Source organism: Rhinichthys klamathensis, unplaced genomic scaffold (assembly GCF_029890125.1).
Source record: "Rhinichthys klamathensis goyatoka isolate OS25496 unplaced genomic scaffold, OSU_Roscu_1.1 h1tg000011l_1, whole genome shotgun sequence".
Taxonomy (NCBI): Eukaryota; Metazoa; Chordata; class Actinopteri; order Cypriniformes; family Leuciscidae; genus Rhinichthys; species Rhinichthys klamathensis.
Genome location: NW_026606564.1, coordinates 9,255,001 through 9,275,000, shown reverse-complemented (window position 1 = coordinate 9,275,000; position 20,000 = coordinate 9,255,001). Strand labels below are relative to the sequence as shown.

Sequence of the window (20,000 nt, the reverse complement as noted above, 5' to 3'; positions counted from 1 at the left end):
CATTCGTTATTTCAGTCACCTCATTCATTACCCATTGTGGCAAATCAACTGCACCTAAAATACAGTTACATTTGGAAAGCAACAAAGAGTTCACCAGCATGACTTTCCCTCTTAACATAACTTCCCTTAATTTCCAAAATTGGAGTACTTGTTTAATTTTATTTAAAACCCCTGTCCATGTGGCATCCCTTGCATTCTTAGCATATTCTCCAATCTGCACACCTAAAATATTAACATAACCCAATGTAGTTTTAAAAGGTATATCACACCCTCTTAAGTCTACCCCTCCTATGCTCATTATTTCAGACTTTTCTACTTTTATTTTTGCTCCTGACGCTTTCCCATACAATTCTATGTGCCCCATTATCTTTTTTATACTCTCTACATCCCTAATCGTAAATGTCGTGTCATCCGCATATTGGTGTATCACACTCTCACAACTGTTTGGAATTTTAATGCCCCTTATCTTTTTATCTGCTCGTACCATTATCGCTAACGGTTCAACCGAGATTGAGTATAGCAATGCAGACATCGGACATCCTTTTCTCACTGATCTCTCGAGCGGAAAAGGGTCTGTTAAAACTCCATTTACTTTCACACAACTTTGCGCTTTACTGTATAACAGACTTATCCATCCCAGCATTCTATTCCCGAACCCAAATCTCCTCATTGTTTGTTCTAAAAAGTCGTGTTCCACTCTATCGAATGCCTTGTTTAGATCTACACATAAAATTATTCCGCCTTCCCCATCCTCCCCCATCCTGCACACAACATCCCTTACTGTGCAAACTGTGTCGGTTATATCCCTTCCTGGGATGCTATAGGCCTGATCTGGTGCTATTATGGCCCCTATTACTTTCTTTAGTCTGTTTGCTAAAATCTTTGTTAAAATTTTATCCTCTGTGTTTAAAAGACTTAGAGGCCTATAATTTTCTAATTTGAGCGGACTCCCTTTATTTTTATAAAGAATTGTTATCATCCCTGTACACATAGATTTTGGCACTTCTTTTTTGTCCTCCATCTCCGTATACATTCTCAACAATATCGGTGCCAAAATTTTCATAAAAGTTTGATAAAATCCATGTGTTAAACCATCCGCTCCTGGGATTTTATTTGGCTTTGTCTGTCTGATTGCCTCTTCTACCTCTTCTAGAGTTATGTCTCCCTCACACAACTCCCTATCCCCATCCTTAAGACTTATATTTACATGATCTAATACCTTGTCTATATCCTCTTGTTTTACATTCCCTTTCTTAAATAAATTACTACAAAACTCTTCTACCCTTTCTATTATTTCTACATAATCCGTAACTTTTCCCCCCTCTCCATTTTCCAACTCCGTAATGAACTTTCTCCCCTGTTTTTTCTTCTCTAAATTCATAAAATATTTTGTACATCTCTCTCCTTCTAAAACATATTGTGCCCTACTTCTTATTTTTGCACCTTCACATTTTTCTTTTTCACACACCTCAATTTCTGCTTTTATCTGACAATAATGTTCCTTTGTATAATCAGGATTATTTTCAATTTTCCCGGCTTCTTCCTCCAATAACCTATACATATTGTCTAGTTTGCATTTTCTCATGTGATTCCTCTGTTTAGAGTATCTAATACTTACTCTTTTTATTTCCTTTTTTAATATACCCCACCATTTACATATATTTTCTTAGTATAAGTAGTTTTCCATTTCATCCTTAATACATTTCTCTATTCTTCTTCTGTACGCATCTTCGCTTAATAAGGCAGAATTTAGACACCACGTACCCCCACCTTTTATTTTTGAGTTTCCCCCTAATTTGACTGTCATTACTGCATGGTCACTTATACCTTTAAAATTATAACATACACTCTTTATATTTTGTAAAATGTCCCTTTTAACCAGACATAGATCTATTCTACTTTGCTTTAATTCACCCATCACCATTTGCCTCCTTGAAAATTCTCTCTTAGGGACCGTTCGGTATTTATGGAAAGGTCCACCGGAGGAAAATAGGGGAGGGTCGTGTCTTTTTATTCTTTGTTGAGGGGAGGGTCACCCAACAAGGTCAGTGTCCTGTGAGTGTTACTCCGCTGCATTAACATGTGATGTGAATGTACGTCGAGTTGTACAGTAATGGGACTGAGGCGCCAGAACTGCAGCTGATGTGCGCTGTAGCACGATACTATTCTAGTTTTCATTCTTATTGTGTTTCCATAACAATATTAGTGAGTAAATCTACTGAAATTTCCACCATAACAGTGGAGTGTGATGTGTAAGACGTAGGGCTACCACATTTTTAAATTACTATTAGTATTATTTGAAGTTAACATAATAAAATACGTAGACCTACACCAAAAAACTAGTTGAGGATAAATTATTTCAAATTGGGCAATTCCAGCGTTATGGAAGTGACATTTGCAGTCAAAACCTGAAATATAAATTATCAGAAAATGCATTTAATACTGAAACGTCTGTTTATATATCCATTCCCTTAATAAAGGAGTCAAGACATTAACAAATATCAGTCTACACATGCGTTTTATATTTAATATGAGCGAAATACACATGTGACGTGACACAAAAAATCTTTAACTTTTAGGTGGCAAAATATTTTTTAGTAATTCTACGAATTACACTGCGCAAAACAAAAGTAGGCTAATACCATACTAACCGGATGAAGAAGGGTCGGCTTCCACAGAACATAAAATATTCATTTTATTTTATCTTTCGTGTTCGCATTTTAACTTTTAAACAGAACATTTAAAAACGAAAGAAAGCGGATTGCTCTCTGCTTATGTAGTCATCCGTGAAATCTGCATTTCAATTCAATTCAATTCACCTTTATTTATATAGCGCTTTTTACAATACAGATTGTATCAAAGTGCTTCACAGTGATAACATGAAAACAATATAACAAAAACAATATAACAATATAACAAAGTTTGTTTCTAAAAGAAAATTGCGTCAACGTCCACCTTAAGTAAGGCAGATCAATAATATTATTGAATATTAAATGTCCCCAACTAAGCAAGGCAAAAGCCAGGGCAACAGTGGCAAGGAACCAAAACTCCATCAGGTGACAGAATGGAGAAAAAAACCTTGGGAGAAACCAGACTCAGTCGGGGGGCCAGTTCTCCTCTGACCAACGAAGGAACAGTGCATGATTCGGGCAGCATTACAAGTCAGATTGGAATCGGAACATTTAGAGTATTTGTCCATTTCCATCTTTTGGAAGTCCAAGTAATCACGCCGGTATTAAGACGAGTTGTTGAGGATCAGTGCCGTCCACCATAGAGAGTCCATATCGCCCGTGTTGAGTCGTCACTTCACAGGCTTTGTGATTGGAGCATCTGAAGTCTCTGTGAGAGGCTGGATACAAACTGGAGCTGACGAACGCCATTTTCTCGAGACTCGCGTCCCGAGATAACAGCAGAAAAGCAAAAAGGGAAAATAATTAGCGTAGCTGCTGTTCATAATGATGATTTCCATAGCACAGTCGTAAATGATAAAACATGAAGACAGTGACTCTTGCGTCCCAAAATCACCCCCCTCCGTCCCCACTCAACTCAGCCCAGCTTACTGACCTCTACGTCCCTCCTGCTGCTGAGACCTAACCACAATCTCACAATCTCTCCACAACCCAACCATACGCGCCAACCCGTTGACTAAGGCTGTCGAGCCCCACTGGTGCGTGAATAGGCAGTTTCAGTGGACAACGGTTCCCTATGGCATACTACCTACCGCAACACAATATCTGCCCAACCACCCGTCATTCACGCAATATACAGGAACGTAATGACTGTAAATACTATGCAACCTATACAAATAACCTACAGTCTCTTCAAGTTTAATAGTATTAAATGCATTTGATCTGATTCAGCAGTGGTATAAAAGGTAAGCATTATGTAAATGCTTGGCTAAAGAGATGCGTCTTTAATCTAGTTTTAAACTGGGACAGCGAGTCAGAGCCTCGAACAATATCAGGAAGGCTATTCCAGAGTTTAGGAGCTAAATGTGAGAACGCCCTCCCTCCTTTAGTCGACTTAGATATCTGACCAGAAGCCTCGAATTTAGTGATCTTTAAGAACGCGATGGATTGTAGGGCGATAGAAGGTCCATTAAATACACAGGAGCTAAACCATTTAGGGCTTTATAGGTCAGTAATAGTACTTTATAATTGATACGGAACTTGATGAGTAACCAGTGTAGAAATGATAAAATTGGTGTTATATGATCATATTTTCTTGACCTAGTAAGAACTCTAGCGGCTGCATTTTGCACTAACTGTAGCTTGTTTATTGAGGATGCAGGACAGCCAGCTAATAAGGCATTACAGTAATCTAGTCTCGAGGTCATGAATGCATGGACTAACTTTTCTGCATCAGAAACAGATAGCATGTTACGTAATTTCGCAATGTTTCTAAGGTGGAAAAAGGCTGTTCTTGTAACATATGAAATATGATTTTCGGAAGACAGGTTGCGGTCTAGTATAACTCCCAGGTCTTTTACCGTAGAGGATAAAGTAACAGCACATCCTTCTATATTAAGGTTGTATTTTAAGTGGTTTTGTGGGTAGTTTTTTGGACCAATAAGTAATACCTCCTTTTATCTGGATTTAGTTGCAGGAAATTACGCGTCATCCAGCATTTTATATCTTTAAGACACTCTGTCAATTTTGTTGAGTTAGTGTTTTCATCTGTCCGTGATGAAATATATAATTGAGTGTCATCAGCATAACAGTGGAAATTAATTCCATGTTTTCTTATAATATTACCCAGTGGCAGCATATATATTGAGAATAGCAGAGGGCCCAACACTGATCCTTGCGGCACTCCATAATCTACTGACGTTATCTTCGATTTTTCCCCATTTAAACAAACTAAATGGTAACGGTCCGATAAGTACGATCTGAACCAGCTTAATGCCTGTCCCTGAACACCAGTGTAGTTTTGTAATCGATCCAAGAGTATTTTATGATCGATAGTGTCAAACGCAGCACTACGATCGAGTAGAACTAGTATTGAGATACAGCCTTGGTCAGAAGCTAAAAGTAAATCATTTGTAATTTTAACTAGCGCAGTTTCTGTGCTATGATGCGGCCTGAATCCTGACTGAAATTTCTCATATATCTCATTTTCTTGCAAGAAAGAGCACAATTGAGCGGACACAGTTTTTTCTAGTATTTTAGACATAAATGGAAGATTTGAAATGGGTCTGTAATTTGCTAAGTTATTTGGATCTAATTGCGGTTTCTTAATGAGAGGTTTTATTACTGCCAGCTTGAATACTTTTGGAACATGACCTACCATTTCTCTCTGGCGCGTTCACTACTGCGAAGATCGCGAGTCAGCATCGTCAACTTCATCTTTCCAGCCGACACACTGGCTGAAAACACTTGTTTATTAATAAACAATTAAAATGTCTCCTTGCTATATTTTACATATTCATAATCATTACTTTTACCGGTTCTTTGTGGCAGCTTTTAGATACTTACAGCATGAACGCGTTACCACCGCATCAGCACCGAAAACATGATTTTTTATTTATTTTTTCAAATCTAAAATCTAAAATCGTGATACGAACCGAATTGTAGGTATCGTTAAGCCTTAGTAAGATGAGAAAGCAGGAGTTTAGTCGTTTGTCGTGGTTGTAAAAAAAACAATGGCTATCTAAACATCTTTGCCAAGCGCAAACCAGTAGGCCTACGTAATCAATAAATTATCGGGGAGGGTCATGCCTTTTTTCACAATCATTTTGGAGGGTCATAGAAAAATTTATTACTGGCGAAGGGAGGGTCAAGTCTTTTTTTACTACAGATCTCAAATTTCATCCGGTGGCCCCTTAAATAAAAAACGAACAGTCCCTTAAAAGGGTTTCCCTCCCTCCAGGCATCTACCATATCTTTACTCTGCATTAAGCCTTTTAACATTTCCTAGAAGTATCTTCTTTAAACACCATATTTTTAGCCATGTCTAATCTAGTACATTTCACATTAAAATCACCCACCATTATACACTTCTCAATACATAAAGGCTTCAACATCATAAAAACCTCTTTTCTTTCCGTTTCCACATTTGGAAGTGTAAAATCAATCCCTAATACCCTCCCCTCACCATCATTTTGTATTTGTTTTATATTGCACATCCACCCTTCTCTAATCAACACCGCTACTCCACGGGCTTTTTGTGTGCCATGATTAACATATATTTCTTTGTCCCAAATCCTCTTTATATCGCCCATTATATCATCTGTCCAGTGCGTCTCTTGCAGACATACTACTTGTGCATTCAATACACTCATCACTTGTTTAAACTTGTCCATATCCCTCAAACCATTACAGTTCAAGCATGCAATGCTTAATACTCCATTCATTATGAAAATAATAGAAAATAATAACAAACATAAATATGTCTCTTGATTAGATTAACGTCTTACTTTTTGGCGTTGCCTTCTCCACCTTCCCCTTTTTTCCTCTTAAGCACATTTGAGACCGTTTCTTTTGTCCCTGTTGTGTCCATTATGTCCACCAAGATAGCCTCCTGTACAATCATCTCTTCTTCCCCTTCTCCCTCTCCTGTTCCTCCTTGTACTTCCGCCGACGCTCCTTCTTTTCTCAATCCTCTTTCACGTTGGCTTTTGCTCTCATCCCTCTCGTCTCTCCCACCCCCGCTGGTTGACATTTCGTTTTCCATCCCAGCTCTTGCATTATTCCGCTCTCCGCTACTTTTTCCAGATCCTTCTGCTTCCAGAATGCCTTCCAGCTCGCTCCACTCCTCACCTCCATCCTCACCACTTGATATTTGGGTCTCTCCCACTTCACCATACAGGTCAATAGAGTCTCCAGCCTCCTCTCTGTCGTCATCTTCTTCACTGTTACACACACACAGGTCGTTCTTCTTCTAGCACACAGTACAGTTCCCTTCGTTGCACTCCCGTGCATAATGCCCTTGTCCACCGCACTTATAGCACTTGAAATTCGGACACTCTTTGACAATGTGTCCTGGCTGTATGCACAGGCGACAAACCTTTACTTGCCTGTCGTGCAATACTCTAAAGTGCTCTGTTCCACCCACTGTTTCAAATTTTGTCGAGTACGGAAGCGATTTTACCTTCTCCGTAAACTTTACTTTCAGGAACCTCGTCCCATCAGCAATTCCAGTCCCTGGCCACATCCTCCTTTTAACTGTAGATGCCGGTGTAACTCCCCAGTCTATTAGCTTCTTTATTATCTCCTCGTCCGTGATGTACGTGGATAGGTTCAAAAAAGAAACCACAGTCTCACAGTTATTTATCTCCTTTGCCAGTATGTTCCCACTTTGTATTTTTATTCCATCAAGCAACTTCTTCTTTCCTTTCTCCTCCTTCATGGTCAATTCGTACTCCTTGGGATTTTTGTAAATGCAACCAATGACTTCACCACACTCTTCTTTTACTTTTCGCAATAATTCCATCATCATAATTCTTTCATTTCCAACAATCTCTACCATCACTGTTAGTTTCTTCTCATAACTTCGACCTGTTTCTTTGTTTCCATCTTCCATTCTCCTCACCGGCCTCTTGTCCTTCTCTTTGTTTGCCTCCATCTTGCCCGTAGCTCATCACGTGTAACTTCACCAACAGACTCACCTAAACCAACTTATAAACTTCTTAAATTATATTCCAGTCCCAAATCAGAAAAAAATAAAAATAAAAGAAAGGATTTCTCCAAACAAACTTTCCGGACTTTCCCGCACTGAATACACTGACTTCCTGTTCAGCTCGCTAGCGCTACCAAGGTGGTATGGCCGTAAGCGAAATCTGCTGCCAAAATTGGGCTTTTTGAAGAAACAAAGAGACTCTTTCCGGCTTTTTGAAGAAGCTCATTGACTCTTTTTTTTTTTTTTTTTTTTTTTTTTTACAATAAAGCTTACAGCACCTGGTATTCCCAGGCGGTCTCCCATCCAAGTACTAACCAGGCCCGACCTTGCTTAGCTTCCGAGATCAGACGAGATCGGGCGTGCTCAAGGTGGTATGGCCGTAAGCGAAATCTGCTGCCAAAATTGGGCTTTTTGAAGAAACAAAGAGACTCTTTCCGGCTTTTTGAAGAAGCTCATTGACTCTTTTTTTTTTTTTTTTTTTTTTTTAAACAATAAAGCTTACAGCACCTGGTATTCCCAGGCGGTCTCCCATCCAAGTACTAACCAGGCCCGACCTTGCTTAGCTTCCGAGATCAGACGAGATCGGGCGTGCTTTTTTTATTTATTTTTTTTTTATTTTTTTTTATTTTTTATTAAGAAATTTCAATCAATAAAATACAATAAAAATTAATACAATAAAAAATACAAATTTTCCAAACATAATTTAGACAAACATCTCTACATTACATATCTTTCAGTTACATACATAATTTAGAAAAACTCTTCACTTCCCGGCAGCTTCCACATCAATTCTTTTAAAACACAACAAACTTTTGGGGTAAAAACATTATAAAAAGCATGCAACATATTTTCACCTTTAAAATACACATACAATCTTTCAATATATAATTCAGTTTTCCTTTTAAAGACAGTCCACACATCCAACACAATTTTTTCCTTTTTAGCCACAGTTCTTCTCTCCCATATTGCACTTTTCATTAGCATTACACACAGATTTATAAAACTTTTGTTTTGACACTTCTTTTCCCAACCAAACATCACAACTCTATTCCATTCCATTACATTTTCATCCCACTCCTCAGTCAAATCTTTAATTAAAACTTTGCATTTCCTTAAAAATTCCTCCAATTCTTTACAATATAAAAACATGTGTAAGATCCACTCTTCCTTTTCCTGGCACACTTTACACAGATTGTTTTGTTCAATTCCTATTTTGTTTAAAATTGCCTCAGTAAAAACCACTTTATGTCTTATAAAATATTCCAAACATCCCAATTTAGTTTCCACATACCTCCCCCCCATGTTTCTCCATATACATGCTTCTTTTAAATCTTTGAATTTCTGCATCCAGTATCGATTTACAATCGGCTCCTTAAAAACAAAATCTCTAAAAACACCATAAAACATCTTCACCGTACATGTTTTAAAACCATACAATTTTTCTCCCAACTTCACATACACTTCTTTTTCAGTTGTCCCCTCTTCCATGCTTTCAATTCTGTTTATCCAGTCTTTGGGTATTGCCTTTCTTATTATTTCATATTTGTTTATTATCTCTTGTCTGCTAAAATCCTCCTTTGCCTCCTCCATTACGTCCACAATATACTGCACTGGTAAAAAACCTTCTTTAAATTCATATAAAACATCTCTCACTCTTGTAATTCCCAGCTCCCACCATTTCTTAAAAAAAATCTCCTTTCCTTGATTTAAAATGCCGTTATTTAAGAATAAAGGCTGATTTAAAATGTTCTCTCTACCTCGTGGATTAAAATGTACATTACTTAAAAATTTTCCCCAGGCACTCATCAGTTCCTTATAAAAATCTGGCAACCCCTCTGTCATCCATTTCTTTGCTCTCATCCACAGTACATTATCTCCAAGTGTAAAATTCCCACATTTACTTAAAAAATATTCCATTGTCTTTTTCCACGCTGTTTTCTTTTCTTCGTCTAAGTACTTTTGTATTATTTTTACTCTTAAACTATTCTTTCTTTGTTCAAAATCCATTAAGCCCAAACCTCCCTTCTCAACCTCTCCTATCAATGTATTGTATGCAATTCTTGCTGGCTTCCCTTCCCATAAAAAATCTAAAAAACATTTTTTCAGCCTTTTTTCTGCCCACAATGGCATAGATGACACATATAAAACATACCATAATTTTGAAACCATTAAAACATTCAGAATTAAAACCTTCCCCTTCAAAGTTAAAGTTCTCAGTTTCCAAAAAATCATCCTCCTTTCAATGCCCCCTAATAATTCCTCCCACATTGCTTCTCCTACCTTCTTTTCATCCATTCCCATTAAAACCCCTAAAATCTTTATTTCTTTTGTTTCCTTAAATGCAAAACTATTTGTCAATTCTTTTGCCCCACCAAATCTCATGTACACTGTTTTGTCTGCATTTACTTTTGCTCCTGATCCCTTACAAAACACGTCTACGATTATCATTGCTTTTTTCACACTCTCTAGATCCTTTACTATCATTGTAGTATCATCCGCATATTGAAATATTTTGTTCTTTTCTCCCCCAACACTTATTCCCTTAATTCTCTTTTCCTGTTTTATGGCCAGACCTAGCGGTTCAGAAACTAAAGAATATAAAAGAGCTGAAAGTGGACATCCTTGCCTTATTGATCTAGTTATTTTAAAACACTCTGTTAAAAAGCCATTACATTTAATTTTTGTTACTGCGCCTTTGTATAAAATTTGTATCCATTTAATAAAATTCCCTCCAAATCCCAAACTTTTTAAAATATTAAATAAAAATTCATGTTCCACTCTGTCAAACGCTTTTTCAAAATCTAAACTAATTATATAACCTTCTTTGTTCTTGTCATTTATGTATCTTATTGTATCTTTTATACTTATTGTTGTGTCTGCAATGTCTCTTCCTTTCACTCCGTACGCTTGATTGGTTTTAATTATACTCGGCATTACTTCCTTCAATCTGTTTGCTAAAATTTTCGACAAAATCTTTAAGTCAGTATTCAACATAGTAATTGGTCTGTAATTCTTCAAATCCATCTTCTCTCCTTTTTTCTTGTATATCAAACTCATTAAACCCATTCCCATTCTTTGATTCAGTTCTCCTTTGTTAAAAACATCTACATATACTTCTTTTAAAATGCTAGTTAAAAAATCTTTTAAAACTATATAAAATTCACTCCCCAAACCATCTATACCCGGACTTTTCTTTTTGTTTAATTCACTTATTGCTCTTTTTATCTCTTCGTCTCTTATCTCTTCATCACACTCTTTTTTGTCTTGTTCCCCAACTGTTGTTTTTATTTGTTTCAGTAACTCCAGTTTCTCTTCTTCTTTCACTCCCTCTGCACTAAACAAATTCTCATAGTATGCTTTTATTTCTTTTAGAATTTCCTCGTTTGTTTCCACAACTACTCCATTATTTCCTCTTATTTCTTTTATCATTTTCGCTTTCCCTCTACTTTTTTCTAGATCGAAGAAAAACTTTGTACATTTTTCACCCTCCACCGTGTATTTTGACTTACTTCTTAGTCTAGCTCCTTCATATTTCTCCTCTTCCATTTCTTTCAATTTTCCCACTAATTCTTTTATTTTTTGTATATCTTCCCCATTCTCATTTAATTCTTTTTTCAAATTTTCTCTTATTTCTCTCTCCTTGTTTCTCTTGCTTTTCTGTATTAGCTTGCAGTACTTGATTGTAAACTTTTTAACTAAATATTTTGTATTTTCCCACCATATTCTTTTATCTTCACTGTACATTTCGTTCTTCTTTTCTGTTTCAATAATTTCTTTAACACTTAAGACATAATCTTCATTCTTTAAAATCTCTGTATTTAAAACCCATACTCCCGGCCCTTTTTTCATTGAACTCCAGTCTAGGTGCATAAAAATTGGTTTATGGTCACTTAGGCTTGATAACTCATATTTCATACTACCAATAAATCCTTCCACATTCCTTGTACATAATATAAAATCAATTCTTGTTTTACACATAAAATTCCCCACTAATTGCCTCCTTGAATATTCTCTAATTTTTCCATTTCTTTCTCGCCATATATCAACCATGTTGTTTTCTTCCATTAATAATTTCAACTCTTTTCTTCCTTTGTCACTTTTAAAAACCATTCCCTCACCCATTTCAATTTAGCTAAAAACAGTATTAAAATCACCCATCATAATGACTTCTTTGTAATCCTTTAAAAATTCTCTTAACATACTAAAATACTCTTTCTTTTCATTTTCTTCATTTGGCGCATGAACATTAACCACAACTATTGCTTTTCCTTCAAAAATCATTTCTACCACCATACATTTCCCTTCTTTATCATTGTATATTTTCTTACATGTTACACCTCTGTTTTCCTTTATTAAAACCGCTACACCTCTGCCCTGCCTATCATCCCCATTATTATATAAAATCTCTCCGTTCCATCTTTTTCTTATTTCAGTCATAAAACCTTCCCTCCAGTTGGTTTCTTGTAATAAAATCACATCTTCATTCTTGAACATTTCTTTCAGTTTCTCAAATTTTCTTACATCTAAAAGTCCTCTGGCATTAAAAGTAACACAACTAAAAGCCATTAAAAGAAAAACAAATAAATACTTAAAAACCATTAATCTTCATCTTCTCCCTCCAGATCCTTTAACACATCAAACCTATTTTCACTTTTATCTAAGATCTTTAAAATAGTCTTTTTCCTTGCGTTACTTATATTTGGTTTTACCTTTACTAGTCTTCTCCTTAATTGTCCTTTCCCCTCCCTGTCTTTGTCCATCGTTGTTTCTTCTTCACTTTCAGTCCCGCTTTGATCCTTCTTTTCATGTCCATCTTTCTCCTCATCATCCAGGTAACTTTTAGAATTGTCCGAAATGTCCATAACTGTCCCTTGATTGTCCTGCTCCATTGTTTGTTCTTTATCGTTCTCTTGTTCTCCTTCCTCTCTGATTCTCACTGCTCCTTCCATTTCTTGTTGTAGGCTTTCTTCCTGTTGTCCTTCATCAGTTTGTCCTTCCTCCTCGTTGTTTCCTTCATGCACCTGTCCGTCTACCTGATTTTCCCAACCTCCTTCCTCTTCCTCCATCCCACAGTCGCATTTATTTAATGTTTCTCTGCAATCCGGGCACCTGACAGCATTGCAGTCTCGTGCAAAATGTCCCCTCTCCTCACATTTATAGCACTTGAACTCAGGGCAGTCTTTCAGTAGGTGTTCTGGGCTCGTGCACAGCCGACAGGTCTTCACCTGGTGACTGTGCACCACCCTAAAATACTGTGGCCCTTCCGCTGTTTCCATCTTAGTGCTATACGGCAGCGATGCCACCTCTTTGGGGAACCTCACCTTTAGGAACCTTGTTCCGTCCTCTATGTCAGTGCCCGGATAGCATCTTCTTTTTATTTTCGAGATGGGAGTAACTCTCCATCCTTCCAATTTTTCTAGAATTTCGTCATCATCAAGATAGACGGGCAGGTGCATGAAGGAAACAACATAGTCTCTGTTTTGCAAATTTTTCACTTCACATTTCACTCCTTTTATTTCCAGTCCATCAGTAAGTTTGTCACACATTTCTTCTTTTTCCATTGTCAGTTCATATTCCTTTCCTTGTCTTGGTCTTAGCGCTAAAATTCCACCATGTCCACATAATTCCGTTACAGCTTTAATGATATCCTCCGCTCTTACCTCGATCACGTTTTCCACATTCACAATCACTGTAGCCTCTTTTAAATATTTCCTTTCGCTGTTTTTGTCTCTCACATCTCGTGTGTTTCCATTCCTAACTCGTGGTCGATTATCCAGTCCATTGTCGATTGCCGTGCGTTTTTTTTCTGCCAGTCCATTGTCGTTTGCCTTGCGTTTTTCTCCTGCCAGTCCATTGTCGTTTGCCTTGGGTGTTCCTCCTGCCAGTCCATTCTCTTTTGCCGTGCGTGTTCCTCCTGCCAGTCCATTGTCGTTTGCCGTACGTGTTCCTCCTGCCATTCCAGTGTCGATTACCATGCGTCTTCCTCCTGCCAGTCCAGTGTCGATTGCCGTTAATCCGTCCATGCTTGCAAAAAAACAAAAACAAAAAACCACCCTCCAGCCAGCCAAAGCTGCTGTAAGGTGGTTTGAAAAAGCGAAAAAACAAACAAAAAGCGAACTTAAAGTAACAAAAACTCACAAAACAAACAAATAGAAAAAAACAAAATGGGGGAGAGCCTTCCTCTCCCAACTACTGCCACACAACTTCCTGCTACCACTAGGGCGTGCTCAAGGTGGTATGGCCGTAAGCGAAATCTGCTGCCAAAATTGGGCTTTTTGAAGAAACAAAGAGACTCTTTCCGGCTTTTTGAAGAAGCATCCAAGTACTAACCAGGCCCGACCTTGCTTAGCTTCCGAGATCAGACGAGATCGGGCGTGCTCAAGGTGGTATGGCCGTAAGCGAAATCTGCTGCCAAAATTGGGCTATTTGAAAGGTTAGAACATTAGTAAAGTAAACAATAAAGCTTACAGCACCTGGTTTTCCCAGGCGGTCTCCCATCCAAGTACTAACCAGGCCCGACCTTGCTTAGCTTCCGAGATCAGACGAGATCGGGCGTGCTTTTTTTTATTTTATTTTTTTTATTATCAAAAAGTACAAAAATAATATTTACATAACTCATATTTCATACATAATATTCTCAAACTTATTTCATATTAGGTTCTTTTCGCATTTACAACATATACTTTGAATTTAAGCCATATTACCTCACTCAAAAAAAACCACAAAGATAAATCTAAATAAATAAAAATAAAAATAAAAAATTAACCAACTTAAACATTATCATTTTTTCTCAAAATTTTAAACTTAACCCTTCTTTTGTACTTATAAATCCACTTTCTTCTACAAATGCTCTTTCAAATTCATCTTTGCTTAGGTATTTCCACATTGTAAACACATTCTTTCTAACAACACTCTTGAAAACATCAATCACATCCACTTTCTTTCTTTCAAAGTATGCCATATTCCTCCTCAGCCATATTGCATACCTTGCATTACTCAAAATTAAATTCCATAAATTCACCTTCTTATCCTTATAATTTGTACTTTCACCAAATAAAAACAGTTTTTTCCACTCATCCCCTACTAACTCTTTTCCCATTCCATCTTTTATCAGTTTTTTCATTTTTGCATGGAACTCCTCAAGCTCCTTGCACTCAAAGAAAATATGCATCAGAGTTTCTGGCTCTGTCTCGCACATGTCACATTCTCTACTCACATTTCTGTTTATTTGATGAATAACCACCTTCGTGTATATTCTATTGTGTCTCAGTTTGAAGTCCAAATTCTCACAGTCCAATCCGTTATATTTTACATTTAAGTTTCTCCATATTGTCTTTTCTTTCAAGCCAGGAAAAACTCTTGGCCACACCGCCTCTGATGCAGGCATTTTGATTTCCTTTTTCACCATTATTTTGTATATCGTTTTCACATTTATTTCCCGCAAAAACTTTTTTTTCTCATTTTCCACAATATACATTTCAGGCATTCCCCAATATCCCACTTTGGCAGTTTCTCTTTCAATCCCTTCTACCCACTTTTCAGGCAGGCTTTTTTTAATGTTTTCACATTCACCATCCACTTTTGCTTTCTCAATTTCATCATCCCACCCCACCACACAATCATATATTGCCCTATTCGGTAAGAAACCTTTCACATATTCGTATGCCAAGTCTTTTACTTTCCTTACCCCCGCTCTCATGAATACTGCCCTACAAAGCAAAAAGGCAGTAACTACGCAGAGTGCAGAACTGAGAAAAATGACTTTAAAGTTATCCTGTCATCCTGTTATCCTGTTGTTACTGATTGATATGTACAAAGAATAAGCTAATATAAAGTAACAAAACAGCCACATGTCCAAAAATATATGACAGGATAACTTTAAAGTCATTTTTCTCAGTTCTGCACTCTGCGTAGTTACTGCCTTTTTGCTTTGTAGGGCAGAATAGCCTGTTGTAGAGCATTTTCCCTCCCCTCCTTATTCTTGGGTTCAGGAATATTGGCTGATTGTGTACTTGGTTTATGTTTTCACATTCATAGTTTACATTCACCACAAACTCAGCCCATGCAATAAACACTTCTTGATAAAATAAAGGCAGCTTTTCTATCATTGGCTTTTTTAACACCATGAACACTCCTTCTTCACCACAACCTCCACCTTCATTTAAATATTTTCTCATATACCCCTTCCATCCATATTCTATTTTGCCACATAAATACTTTTTTATTGTTTTAACTCTTATTGCATTCCTTTTTACATTTAAATCTATCAACCTCAAACCCCCCTCGCTGTAATCTGCAATTAATGTTTTTGATGATATTTTCACTCCTTTCCCACCCCACACAAAAGTATTCACAGCCTCTTTTATTCCGTTTAACACCCAGTCTGGTAAATCAATTGCTCCCATCACATAATTACATTTAGTTAACAATAAAGAATTAACCACTACCACCTTGCCTCTTAGCCTTAATTCTCTTAGTCTCCAAAACTGTAATACTTGTTTGATTTTATTTAGCACTCCCGACCATGTTGCATCTCTTGCCTCTTTTGCATCCTCTCCTATATTTACCCCTAGAATTTTTATAAAGTCTTTCGTTATTTTAAATGGAACATCAGCCCCTTCAACCATCACTCCTCCTATACTCATTATCTCTGATTTTTCCACATTTATTTTTGCACCTGACGCTTTCCCATATTTTTCTATCTGTTTCCTTATTTTGTTTATGCTCTCTATGTCCCTAACCGTAAACGTAGTGTCATCTGCATATTGATGTATTACACTCAATCCCCCATTTGGTATTTGGATACCTTTTATCTCTTCATCTTTTTTGATAAGTATCGCCAGCGGCTCGGCTGTTATTGAGTACAATAATGCTGACAGCGGACAGCCTTGCCTAACTGACCTTTCTAACGGAAAGGGGTCAGTTAATATCCCATTAACTTTTACACAACTTTTAGCATTCTCATATATTAATTTTATCCACTTTTGCATCCTATCCCCAAAACCAAATTTCGCCATTGCCTGTTCTATAAAGCTATGTTCCACCCTGTCAAAAGCTTTATTTAAGTCTATCGATAAAATCAATCCCCCTTTTCCATCTTTCCCCATCCCTTCTACTACATCCCTAATTGTGCAAATTGTATCTGTGATGTCTCTTCCCTTTATACTATAAGCTTGGCTTGGTGATACTATTGTCCCAACAACCTCTTTTATCCTATTTGCCAATACTTTTGTCAGAATTTTATAATCAGTATTTAAGAGAGTTAACGGTCTATAATTTTCTAGCTTCATTGGACTCCCTTTATTTTTATATAATATTGTGATTACTCCGAGCCCCATAGACTCCGGCATTTCCCTTCCCTCTTCCATACTTCTATAAACCTTCCACAGTATTGGTGCTACAGTCTCTATTAAGGCCTTATAAAATTCATGCGTTAATCCATCCGAGCCTGGGCTTTTATTTTTTTTTGTCTGTTTTATAGCTTCTTTTATTTCTTCGATACCTATATCTCTTTCACATTCATTTTTTTCCCCTTCACTTAGCCTCACACTCACAGTATTTAAAACTTCCTCTACACATTCCTGTTTCACCCCTTGTTTCTTAAATAGTTCCCTGTAAAACTGTTCTACTTCACTTATTATCTCCACATAATCAGTAATCTTGTCACCTTTTTCGTTTTCCAGTTCTGTTATATGCTTTTTCCTCTGTTTTTTCTTTTCTAAGTTCAAAAAGAACTTTGTGCTTCTTTCTCCCTCTAACGCATACTGCGCTCTACTCCTTATCATTGCACCCCTTCTTTTCTCATTTTCATATTCTTCTATCTCTGCTTTTATCCGCACAAACCTCTCTTTATCTTGCTCTGGATTTCTTTCTATTTTTTCTGCTTCCCTCTCCAGTTCATTTTCCATTGCCTCAACTTTACTCCTTCTCATAAAATCCCTTTGTTTTGCATATCTAATACTCCTTTTTTTTATTTTCTCTTTCATTTTTTCCCACCACTCACATATGTCTTCTTCAAATAATGAGTTTTGCATTTCATAATTTATGCATTTTCTGATGTTTTCTTTATACGCCTCTTCTTTTAGCAAGTCAGCATTCAAACACCAGATTCCCCCTCCCCTCTCTTCCCTGATTACACCCATCTTTACCATCATCATAGCATGGTCACTCAACCCTACAAACTTATATTTAACATTTTTAACATATTTTAACATTTCCCTTTTGGTTAAACAAAAATCTATACGGCTTTGCTTCAAAACCCCCATCACCATTTGCCTTCTGGAGAATTCTTTTTTGTAGGGATTCTCTTCCCTCCAAACATCAACCATGTCCTCATTATTCATCCACTCCATTAAAAATTTTCTGGAAACATCAGACTTAAAATTTGCGCTGCATGACACGTCCAGTCTTGTGCACCATACATTAAAGTCCCCAACAACTATACAATTCCCTTTGCACAACGGCTTAATTTCTTGGAATAGTTCTTTTCTTTCCTTTTCTGTATTTGGCGCATATATATTTATCAGCCTGAAGATCTCATTTTGAAACACAAATTCGGTCACTAAAATTCTCCCATTACTATCCTTATATACTCCCTTCGCACTATTAACCCTCCCTTCTTTTATCAGGGTTGCCACACCACGTGCATTCGCATTACCATGATTGACAAAAACATCACCTTGCCATCTCTTTTTTATCTTTTCCATTATGTCATCAGACCAGTGTGTCTCTTGTAGACAGAGTATATCACCTTTAAGTACTCTCTTCACACTCTCCAACTTATTTCCGTCTCGTAGTCCATTGCTGTTCAGACAAGCAATGTTCATAATTCCCCACATAGCAAAAAGTAAGGCTTTTAAAACATTAACACTCATTTTGATCCATCCAAGCACTTACTTTCTGCATTTTGATCCACCCTTTCTTTCTTCTTTCTTTTCTTCTGCACTCTTTGCCCTTCACTTGTGTCCATTTCCTCCTCATCGGCTTTAGCAAGATTCTCTGGCACCTCTTTCTTTCCTCCACCTCCTTCCGTCTGCGGTTTTTCTCCTCGCCTTTTCATTTTATCACCCTCCTGGCTCTCGCCTTCGCCTTTCGCTGTCTCCCCTTCTCCATCTTCACACTCCACGTCATTCGTTGCCATCTCCTTATCAGGTACCTCTTCCCTCTCTTTCTTTTTTCTCTCTCTCTCTCTCCGCCTCTGCCCTGGAGCCTCCTCCTCTTGACTGCTCACGCTCTCGGTCTCTCTCCACTCCCCAGTTCTCTCTTTTCCACTCCATGTGCCAGTTCTCTCTTCTTCTCCATTCGCTGCACCTTCCTCTCCTTCGCTCTCCGCCTCCTCGTCCACCTCGTACAGATCTGACTCCTCATCCATCTCCGCCGGCGTTTCACACACACACAGTCCAGGTCGCATATTACACATACTGCAGTTCACCTCCTTGCACTCTCTTGCGTAATGTCCCTGCTTATCACATTTGTAACATCTGAAGCCAGGGCAGTCTCTGACAATATGCCCTGGCTGAATACACAAACGGCAGACTTTAACCTGCCTGTCGTGTATTACCCTAAAATGCTCCACCCCTCCCAATGTCTCAAACTTTGTGGAATACGGAAGTGACTTTACCTCCTCGTTGAACTTTACTTTTAAAAACCTTGTCCCGTCTGCGATTTCAGTCCCCGGCCACATTCTCCTCTTCACTCTTGAGACTGCTTTGACTCCCCATTCCGAAAGCTTGCTCAGAATCTCCTCATCCTGAATGTATGTTGGCAGACCCAGGAACGAGACCACCATCTCCAAACAGTCCACCTCTTTCGCCATCACTCTACTTTTCTTTATCCTCAATCCATCGAGTAACTTTTCCTTTCCTTTTTCCTCTTCCATTGTCAACTCGTATTCTTTTGGTGTTTTGTATCTACACCCAATCACCACTCCGCATTCTTCTCTCACTTTCTTCAACAACTCCATCATCGTTATCCTTTCTTCTCCTTCTATTTCCACTAGCACTGTGAGCTTCTTTTCATAATTCCTTCCTCTTAGATCCAGTTCTTCATTTTTTTCTCTCACGCTCTTTCTTTGCAGGCCTCTTCCCACCTCCATTTTGTCATCCAGTGCTGTCACCATCTCCACACTTAAAGTATTTATCCCCAAACAGCAAGCGCTGTTTGGGGAGTAAATAACTCCACTGCACACAAGTTCCCCTTTTTTTAAAAAGGTTATATTCAGATCCCGGCTTCTGTTTATAGTTCTCAAACTCACAGTTCTCTTTGTTTGCTCACTCTCTGCTAGCTGTACCACTTCCTGCTTCCACTAGGGCGTGCTCAAGGTGGTATGGCCGTAAGCGAAATCTGCTGCCAAAATTGGGCTTTTTGAAGAAACAAAGAGACTC

General features: G+C 37.7%; 1 non-coding gene across 1 annotated transcript; it reads right to left on the bottom strand.

Moving 5' to 3' along the window:
* Positions 1 to 7,883: 7,883 nt before the first annotated feature.
* On the bottom strand, positions 7,884 to 8,002 carry LOC130102573 (5S ribosomal RNA). Its single transcript, XR_008809235.1, has one exon. It is a non-coding gene; the product is annotated as a 5S ribosomal RNA (ribosomal RNA).
* Positions 8,003 to 20,000: the final 11,998 nt, after the last annotated feature.